Raw genomic sequence first — 8933 nt, 5'->3', positions numbered from 1 at the left:
CCTGTCCCACAACTGAGTGTTATTTAGGCCAAGGTTATATAGGCCACGAATTTAAATTTTACACTCCTGTGTGAGCTCCTTCAGTGACCTGGGGAAAATTTTTGCAAAGGTGTCTCCTGTCACCTGTCTGAGAGAAATTATCCTCTAAAAGTGTATCTTTGTTTTCATATGTAAGTGACCCACCCAGCATTGGCTGATGCTGCAGATAAAATAAAATTGTCTGGACTGGCCTTGGATCTAGGACTTCATATGCTGCAAAATGAGAAGGAAAAACTGCAACAAGACAAGAGGCCTCTTAATTCAAGTCCTCTGGAGATGAATTGTGGAAAAAAAGCTGTCTTGGCAGACACAACAAGCCCGCAGCGGAAAAGAAATAAGAATTACCCTGGTAAATGAGACTCAAATAGGAGAAAGTGAATCAGCATCCGAGATTTATTTATGCTTTAAGGTGATTATCTCAGCTCCCCTCATTAACGTGATAACAGCAGACTCTGCAAACAGGCGCAGGGTAATACTGTAGATGTCTGCACTTTCATTTTGCAGAAGACAGCTGCCTGGGAGAATGGGATTATTCGCGGAGAGCCAGCTCTGAAACTCCTCCTTGCTGATTCAACCAAACCAGGCCGTGGTGATTGCGCTCTCCTCATCTTTCATACGGAGAAGGCTCAGGGATAATGGCAATGCACTGGAAACTGCAAACGCAGGACACACAAACTCCTTGCACGTGTGATTCCATTCAGCATCTGCTCCCCTCACTGCTGGAATCACTTAGAAAATAGCAGTTGGGGTTTTGGTTTTTTGGGGGGTTTTTTTGTTTGCAAAAATTGTTATAATAAAAGCTGGGTAAAAAAATGTGCAATTATTGCTAAAGCAGCTGTGCTGTCAGCAGAGAGCTCGCAGGGGCAGAGGAGAGCACTGCTTGTGCCTCTTTCTGGCAGCAACGAGTCCTCAGGAAGCCCAGAAAGGACTTGAAGAGTGTTTAAGGAATTTCCAAGTACCCTGTGCCCTCCCAGGTGTATTCATGATTCCTTCCAGCCTTAAAGTGCCAAGATCAGTGAGACCTGCAGCCCCTGTTTCCAGCCAGAGAATTACAGGGATTAGCCAGGAGAAACACACAGGGAGGATATTTACCCACTGCAAATCCCCACCTCATTGCCTGCACCCCAAACATGTCAGGAGCACCACCATGGGGAGGGAGCAGCTGAAAAGACACGGTCACCCTCCAGGGACAGGTTGTTTTCTGCACCTCTAAGTCCTGCACATCTCTGCTGCACGTGGCCCAAATCCCTCGTGCCAAGCTGTGCCCAGGCAGCCACGCTGGCACTGCTCCATGGGCTCATCCCCAGCTTCCCGTTGGTTCTCTTCCCCTGGCAGCTTTTTCCCATCTCTTTTCTTTGAGAGTGTAGCTATGGCTGAAAACACCTCCATGGGTGTTAGAGCATGGGGCTCCAGCTCTGGAGGATACCAAAAACTGCCTGATAATGTTGCAAAAACCCCCACACTTAGAAAAAAAGAACAGTTGAGATTCCACGGATCTCCAGCTGCTGATTCTCTGTGTTTCTTCTTTCCCTACTCTTTGCAAAGACCTTCCTTTCCTCCTTACAGCTCACTGGGGCTTTGTTAGCCAGGAGTTACAGTCAGCAATAGACCAGTGACTCTCTCCTGTCTGTGAACGCCTGTGGGCAGCTGCCCCTGGCTTGGAGAGCCCCAGCAGCCCCTGGAAGTGGAAAAAGAGGGGTAGGATTGGGAAAGCAGGGTTTGGTGGCACTTAAATCGCAGCGTTTCTCTCTCAGCCGTGCACCACAAGGTGTCCCCAGCAGTACAGGCATTGCCACGGGGTTCGGAGGTGGCACCTCAGCATCTTCTCCCTGGCTGGGGTAGGGCAGGGACCCTCACAGGCACGAGTCCCGACTCTCAGCAACCACGGTCTTACCAGAGAGAATCAGTCTCCATCCTTCATTAGCCGAGATAATTGCTGAGAGTGAGCAATTTTCATAAGGCCAAGCTGAAGCCAAGATTTTTCTTGCTTTTCCTTGTCTTTATTTCCCCGTGTTTTACAGTTTCCACCTTCATCTTTTTTAATACAGTTTCTTTAATAAATATTTTCAAAACAGCAGTCAGCATGAATTAACTTCTGAACTCTTAGTGATGATGAGTTAAAATGAGATGTTTTTATTTATTTGGAAGATCAAACAGTAGAAATGCATTTTAGCCCCCAAGCCAGGGCCCAGCAGACCGAGCTGACCTGCAGCCTGGCAATACAGATGGTTGGTTAAGTCAACAGGGTAATTAGTGAGTGACAGGAGGACTCACATAAATTAAGAGCTGGGGGAGCATTAAATCATAGGGGTATATTTTCACCATTTTTTTTCATTTTGTAAAATATGCTGTGTTGTCTTTTCTGGTCAGTTTGGCTCTGTACCACTTTCATATGCAAATATTCCATATATGCATATGCACACACGTGCATATATGCAAATGCATGCAGACATATGCATTTACACTAGAATTAATATTAACACGCTGACAGCAAATCGCTTGAGATCCTCCTGCCCATGCAAAGGATCTATATATATGATATATGTGTGTGTATATATACATATACATATATATTTATCTATGTGTGTGTGTGTGTGTGTGTGTGTGTGTGTCCTCTTGCTTCACTTCATCTCAGGGCTCTGTGAGTAATTGCTGAAGCAAGAGGAAGAACATATGTCTTGATTTCCACTGGATTGCACCGTGCGTAACCAATGCCACATGGAAAAAGGACTCCTAAAGCCCTGGATTCATCTCACTTAAGTGTGTCATCGAAGGAAGGCGGCCAGGAGATGGTGCAGCCTGGCTGAGAGTGGGAGAAGGTGTCACCAGACATCCCTGGCAGTGGGGACATGGAGCAGAGAGGTGTTTCATCTCTTCTTGGTACTGCCAGGAGCACCAGCAGCTCTCTGTCCTGTCCCTCTGCTGCCTTGTTGTGGCCCATCTGCCGTGATTTAGGAGGTGACTGCCAAATAAAAATCCTCAAAAACCAAGCTTTTCATATTGATGGAGGAAGAAAACCATTCCTGGATCTTTCAAGTGATTCATGGATTAAATAAAATCGATGGACTTTATGGATTTATAAATAATAAAAATGCAATCAGATGGCAGCCATGTCACACTTCCCTGCTTTGCCTTTGGCAGTCCTACGTGTCCTACCTGCAGACTCACTGGTCGGGCTGAGCTAGCCACATTTGTCCCCTCAAAGACCACAGGGGCTCATCCATCCTGCTCAGAAGGCCTTTCCAAAACCTCCCTCCTCCAGCAACAGGAAAACATCTTCAAATTTCCAGTGGAAATTTATTCCTTATTTGATCTCCCACCCATATTATCGTCTAACAAAAATCATTCCCCTTCCTCCCACCCTGAATGTATTTATGAAAAGTAATCATATCCCCTCTTAACCTTTGTTTTTCTAGGCTAAACAAGCCAAGCTCTTTTAATCTCCTCTCCTAAGATAGGCTCTCAGTTCTGCTAATCACTCTGCCAGTCCTTCTCTGCACCTGTTCAGGGATAAATTAATCTTTTCTTTTTCCAAGGAGAGGTCCCAGAAATACACACAATATCCCACACGAGGTCGTACCAATACTGATATTTCTCTGCATCTGCCAAATAAATGGTTTGCTGCATGAGACTTTTTGCACAGCAAATGGAAAATAGATGCATATTTGTAAATGAATAACCATAACACGACCTTAACCATAACAGAACCTTACTCAAGGAGATCACTGTGTTGCTTGGTCATGCATTCTGCTCTTTTGCATTAGTGGGTGCAGGTCTTTAACAGGCCTTAATTGGTGGTTTTCCATATTTTATTTACCCTGGATGAGCATCAGGACCTTGTATTAAAGGAGGCACAGAGGAGAGTCTTGTCTGTGTTTCCTTCAACCTTTTCTGTGGCAAAATTCTCTTTGAAATCACGGCTGAGGGTTTGAACTGCCGAGGTGCAGAGTCAAATGACGAAAAACATTTTGCATTCATCTCTTCTCTTTTCAAAATGATTTTCCAGTTTTACTTGGGGTTTAATTAAATTTCTGTGACCCAAGCGGGGAGTTCAGCCTTTCTTGATTAATGCTCTTTTAGGTGTCTCTGCTGATAAGAATTTAGCATCAACAATTGAGCTAACAAGCCCCAGTGAACAGTTTATAGCAGGACACTAATTCTATTAATGCTTTGCTGTGTCAGGACTCCACTTTGAGCTTGGAGATGAGAGGAGAGATGGGGGAGAGGGAGAAAATGTAAAATTTGGCAACTAAATCACCAAGATTCAGCTTCTTTGTGGGCAGAGCTCATCTGGAAGCTATTTTAGCTGACAAAATCAGAATTTCACCTGTTCTTCTTTTTTTTTTTTCCCTCCTGACTGATGGTCTGCACTTTTTTGGCTCACTGTGATAAGGGCTGGGAAAAAGGAGTGGAACTGAATGGCAGCATTGATAAGAGAAATGAAAGGGTAATGCGATGACATGATACTGGAGTGGGGCCTCTGCAGTTAGCCCTGCCTGTGCTGGATGTACAGGATGGTCAGGACAAAGATACTTGTGCTGACAGTTCCAAATTAGTCTGCTGTGAGAGAAAAATTGAGGTGAATGCTCTGCAGAATCATTTCTGTTACTTTTGGGGTGGCAATAGAAATATCTTGCAGGTCTGTTGTGATTCATGAGAATTTTCTCTCTCTCTTTCCTTCTCCTCCCTACCCTACTAAAAGTACCCCTAAAATCTCACTCTCTCTGTGCTAAAGCACAGCGTGATGTCATTAAACCTTAGTGCAAAATCTAGGCCAAGATATCTCATTTGATCCATCTGTCCAGAGCTTCTCATCTCCAGTACTTGGAGACCCAGGTTTGGACTTGTCTGTTTTGAGCTGCCCACAAACCTCATGCAAGGATCTCCTTTGTGGGAGCCTCAGAAGCCAGAGCACTATTTTACAGCTGTTGTCTTCCTTTCTCGCCTGGACAGCACAGATGCCTTTCTCCATCCCTGCCCACCTTCTCTCCTGTTGACCTTTCTGACTTCCTCAAGGCACCCACTTAGGATTCCCACTCATTCCTGCTTTGCCTGGGATTAGTCCTGTGGCTCTGCAGCTCTCCGAGACTGGAGGAGGATTGGGGATGCCCATGGACAACAGGGTTCTTCCAAGGCTGGTGGCTGAGCTCTGTCAAGACAGGAGCCCCCCAGGACCCTTCAGTACTCCCTGAGCTGTTTCCCCTGCCCTTCTCAGGAACAGGGGTGGACACTAAGAGCTGCTGGAGCTGGTCCCTCCCAAGCCAGTCAGCAGTCACAGGCCAGGCAGGGCTGGCTGGCTGCACCCCTGTGTTCATCCATGCTGTGGTTGGTGTTCACAGGCCGTGCCTGTTTTTAGTTTATTTATTTTAAAAAACAGGCTAACAATTTGATTAAATTATTCGGGGAATTGGATTACCTTTGCTGTCAGTGCAGCCATTGGGGAGGATTAGCAGTGTTTCAGCCCCTCATCAGCAGTGATGTCCCACATCACACGCTGCTCCCGCTCAAACCCCACTCCCTCAGTTGGCACCTCTTTGCTGTCCCTGGATGAAACTGATGACAAAACATGCCAAGGGCGCACAGCCGCCCTCCCTCCCTCTCCCCCCATGACTTTTGCTACAACATCGCTGCAAATCGTAGCTGTCAGCGGGGGACCACGCTCATCAGGGGACTCTAGCCATAATCACTGCAAAGCAGATGCGTGGATCTAAGTCCTGGATGTTCCCCAATATCACATCACAGCAGGGACACAACTAATACCCTTGTTCCCTCTCCTGAAAACATGAAGACCCACTGAGAAATCCTTGATGAGGGAGGCTCAGACAGTGCTCCCGACATCTCAGGACAAGAGGCAGCCAAAGCTTTGGTCCCCAAAGGCACTTGCACTGGCGGTGCTGCTGGGGCCGTGCTCACCGTGGGAGCCACGTCGTGCGTGTGGTCAAAGATCCTCCTGCCTCAGTCTCTACAGCTGTTGGAAGTGGCCTTGTGCACAAAGGGCAGTGTCATCATTAAATCCCACGGAGGGTTGCCATGTGGCCAGCAGAAATTTTGTTTTGTTTTATTTTGGGAAGCGGCACAGTAATATATTCACCACCTCCAAACGTAATGGGGTGACAGATGGGAGCTGGGCCCTGGCTTTCATGGGAAAGGCTCCACTCAGCAGGGAAGCAGTAAGTTTCCCACCTAATCTTCTGCAACCTTCAGACTGCTAACAACTGTAAGAAGCAAAGCAATGGGTAGTTATTAAATTAATGACTTCATCCCCAAGCTGGTAATAAATATTTTATAGTTTTATCTCTCCACCCTGTAGACTGCTCTAGACAGACCAGACTGTTTATTAATCTAGCTTCTGGATTTATGTTATTTAATTGCTAAACAGCCTCAGCATGATTAGGCTGGATTATTAAATATTGGAGCCTGAGAAGGAGTCCTCTAACAAATGGCAAAACCTGAGGACCTTGATGTTGGACTTGTCTTAGCAAAACCAACTCCCCTGCAGTGCTAAGGCCAGGTTAACCCCTGTTTGAGTCCAAACCATTGCCTCATGCTCAGTGTAGGTGGACTTTGGGCCTTGGTGTGAGTAAGGAAGAGGCAAGGAAAAGTTTTGGCATATCCTGGTTTCAATAAGGATGTGCTGTGGGCAGGATGCTGCGAGGGCATCTTGGCATGGACAGGTCCTTCTGGGGAAGCTCAGGCAGAGAATATGTCCTTGTTCTGCCCCTTCATGGCTCATTTTTCCTCAGGTCATCACAGATAGTCCCTGTCACTTAAACAAAGGAGCACTGCAGTCATAGAAATGAAGGCAGGCTTTAGAGGTTCTTATACTTCCTTGTTGACAGGGTCGAAAGTGTCTTTAAAACAAATACTACCGTTTCTACGACAATTTCTGGTTTATTCATCCCGCTGAGAGACAGGGATGAAGGCAGCTGGAGTAACAAGAGCTGTTTGTCTGAAGAATGCATTATCCTCATGCTTTCCAAAGCCTCAATCCCACAAGCCCTTCTGTACAAAGTGGGAGGTCATTTTAGGATATATCTTCTCGTAAAAGTGTAGGAGAAGTGAGTGTGCTAACAAGTGCAGGCCAGAGCCTTTATATCCAACCAAGCTGTGCTGGAGCAATTTCCAGCTCAGGGCTGCTCCGTTGGCTGCGGTGTCATCTCCAGCCTATCCCATTGCTTCCCAGCCTCAGCATTGTCTTTCTGAGGCCCAGAGGGGATGAATTTGATGCTAAATGGCATCTCTGAAGAGCAAAGTGGCCTTCTCTCCCCAGTAACCTGATGGGAATGAGGCAACCCCTTCCTGACCACCCAGCTGTGTGTTTTTCAGGACCCCTTGGTTGTGGGAGTGGGGTGAGGTGGTTCAAGGCTTCACTCAGAGGAGCTGTGGGGCAAGGGGAACAACAATCAGAAAAAATGCACGAGGCTGGGAAAGAACCCCCCCCCTCGCTGCTTACAGCTGAAAGCCATGGCTGGAGCGCTGCTCTGGGAGAGATTAGGTCAATGCTGACAAGTGGAAGGTACCACTGGAGGAATGGGTCATTAGCAGCTTTTAACAATTAACAGTGGTATCAGCGAGGCCAAATGAGGCTCGTTGGTCAATGGTTTATCGACATGTTTAGAGACAACCATATGCTGACGAGTATCTTTTCCCTGGCATCCTTGAAGCCAAACCCCATACTGCTCTGACATTCTGCTCTCACCCTACGCCCGCTGCAGGAGGCTTAAGAGCTCTCCTAAGCACACCTATAAACTGACAGTGTACCATCTTAAACCAATTCAATTCCCTTCCCTGTGATAAAGGACACCAGTTCCAAGAAGATAACATCTCCCAGTGATGGCTCCCCGAGCTGCAATTTAGCACAAATCTGAGCGCTCTATTATCCAGCTCAGCCAATTCGTTAAGGAAGGACAGGCGAGCACGTCTATTAGCTCGATCATCATAATCAAATATTGGCACAAGGAACTGCTCGGCACTGCAAAGTCAGGCGAAACCCCCATAAAACAATTACGTGCCCTTCAGGAAAACAATGTGCCAGCCGGTGAAGTGAACATGAGTCCAGCTGCTTTTCCTCCTGTGAGAAAGGGACAAAATCCCATCAACTCCAAGTTATGTCCAGCAAAGCCTCAAACTTTGCCCTTGGGACTCTTGAGCAAGCGTGGCTCCATCTCCAGCAGTCCTCCTTGCTGGGGGTGTTTGTTTTCAGGCATTTGGGACCACTGGCTAAGGGATCCTAAGCCTTTCTTAAGCTTCTGCCAGTTTACTGCCCCAGCACACCTTGCAGACAGCAAATGAAGGCAAAAAAACTTCCAGTGAGCACCCATGGCCATGTACATGCTCAAGGAAAGGTTTTAGGAAATCTTTAGGAAACCCAAACTTTTCTCTATGCTTTTCTGACTGCAGTTCTTACCTTTTTGGCTGTATTTCACTCTGCTCCCTTTACCTTCATGCCTGTGGTAGGACCACCTCCTTCTGCTGTAACCCAGCAGTGCTTGTGCTTCCGTGCAGGGACAGACAGAGAAGTTCAGTTCAGTTAATCAGACAATTGAATTTCTTGGTGATGAACCTGCCTGAAATTCCCATTTGATCCAATTCACTCAGCTCCAAATGGCCTTAACGTGATTTACCCTATTTCACCTCAGCTACAGCAGAGCAAAACTGAATTTTGGCAGCTTTAGAAATTATGTCTCCAACACAGTGATCAGTGAAAAATTCTCTTCATTGCCGCAGCTTCAAAACATAAACTCTTACTGGAGAAAAGGCTCCGTTCTTCCAGGAGGGCGATCTGCGAACATCACAGTTGGGTTGAGGCAACTGAGCGAATCTTGTTGACAAAAACCAGCCACTGCCCAGCATTTGAGCTAAACCTCAGAGATCAGTTTGGTGAAGCTTTTTGG

Source organism: Corvus cornix, chromosome 20 (assembly GCF_000738735.6).
Source record: "Corvus cornix cornix isolate S_Up_H32 chromosome 20, ASM73873v5, whole genome shotgun sequence".
In the NCBI taxonomy this organism is placed as follows: Eukaryota; Metazoa; Chordata; class Aves; order Passeriformes; family Corvidae; genus Corvus; species Corvus cornix.
Note: the sequence above shows the minus strand (reverse complement) of the source record.